Source organism: Formica exsecta, unplaced genomic scaffold (genome assembly GCF_003651465.1).
Source record: "Formica exsecta isolate Colony F162 unplaced genomic scaffold, ASM365146v1 scaffold588, whole genome shotgun sequence".
NCBI classification, from domain to species: domain Eukaryota; kingdom Metazoa; phylum Arthropoda; class Insecta; order Hymenoptera; family Formicidae; genus Formica; species Formica exsecta.
The window spans coordinates 1,105-2,967 of record NW_021853152.1 but is presented as its reverse complement, the minus strand read 5'-3'; positions in this window follow the sequence as shown (position 1 = coordinate 2,967).

Here is a 1,863-nt window from a genome sequence, read left to right as displayed (position 1 = left end):
AGAGAGATAGCGCGAAGCATGCACGCGGATGATACGGCGTTCGCAAGGCGGTGCGAGAAGGATAGCGCGAGGCATGCACGCGTGTAGGAGAAGGATAGAGTCCGCATTGGCGTGGGAAAAGGATGACGTTCGCGGGAGAAAGAGAGAGATAACGCGAGGCATGCACGCGTGTGGGAAAAGGAAAGAAAAAGGCGCAGAAATAATCGATATTTTTTAATATAATAATAATAAGTTTATTCGAAATATTTATATCATATAATTGTGTGTGTGTGTAAAATATAAAATTTAAAATAATAATAATGATATAAAATATATATCCATAATAATTATAAAAAAATTTAAAGGTGACGCTCCACCTAAAACAGAAAAATGTAAGTCTTATCAGTATAAAAATTTAAATATTATAAAATTTTAAAAAAATAGATACTTACATTACCTTCCTGGGGCCGCAAGCTCTTCCTCCCAATCCTCCTCCCAATCCTCCTCTTCCCAATTCTCCTCCTCAGCGTAGGGCTCAAGCCCAAAAAACGGTCGCAGATAAAACAGATCGTCAAAATAATCTGGATACTTTTCCGCCCACTCGCGATCCTTCTCTGTATCGCCCCATAAATTTTCTTGCGCCCATAGCTCATTTTGTCGCATCCACCGCACATACTCTCTGTGTATTGTGTCAATAATAGCAAACTTAAATATAATATTCAATTAATAAATATCACAAATACACACAATATATCATGAAAATACTGAACACTACGTACCCGATTATAACCAAACCTAATTATTATCGCAGCCATTTTCGAACTTATTAAACTTTATTCACACTGTTCTTCACTGTTCTAAACTACTTCGCTCGTTGTCAGACACTTTGTGACGGACATAATGCCCATGTACTGAAATGTAACATCTATATTTTAATTAAATGGCTGACGCCACAATCTAACAGCACGTACTGAAATGTAATACTCGCATACTGCGATAAGAAAGAGGAAAAGGAAAGAAGGAGGCGCAGAAATAATCGACATTTTTAAATATAATGGACTACGAGACTTAGAACTAGCGGACTTATCTCTATCATGCGATTATATTTACAACGCGGTCTGTACATACACTTATATAGCTACTGTCGGGTGAGGTGGCTAGGTATTGCCGGTAGGCCCGAGTGTCACGTCGATGCGGCAAGCAAGATGGCGGCAAGCGGGACAGGTAGAGCTGGGTGAAATTAGGCAAGCCGTGCGGTTATATATATGTATTTGGTGCCGGTACAATGCCTGTAGTAACGGCCCTGCCGTTACATAATAATATTTATTCAAAATTGTGTATTATATAAATGTGTGTGTGTGTGTGTAAAATATAAAATATAAAATAATAATAATGATATATAATAAAATATCGCCGAGAACCAATTCCACGCAAGATACAGCTCCAACGTTTATTCCAATGTCCAAATATTTGTATGACGTCGAGGTTAAGGCGTATCGTCTTCCAAGTATACGACCTGCACGACGAGGCTCGGATGAAATGCTAGGGAATAATAAAATATTATTTATATAAATATTTAAAAAGTGTAAAATTCTGTACATTAATTTTATCAAGGTTAATTTATGTTAATATACAAGTAATTTAAAACTTTTTCGATGCATCTGGGCAGAGATGACATCATCATCATCAGGTGTGAGATTTAGCGGAATGCACAAAAAATGCAACGTAATATAAAATTTTCAAGCTCCGATGTGTGGCTGCTTCGCGATGACATCACCCCTAGATATCAGAATTCAAATGCACGTTTCAAAACATGACAAAATATTGAAATATAAGGATAATCCTCATGATTAAAGTAAACTAACATATTTGGACAGCAGCATG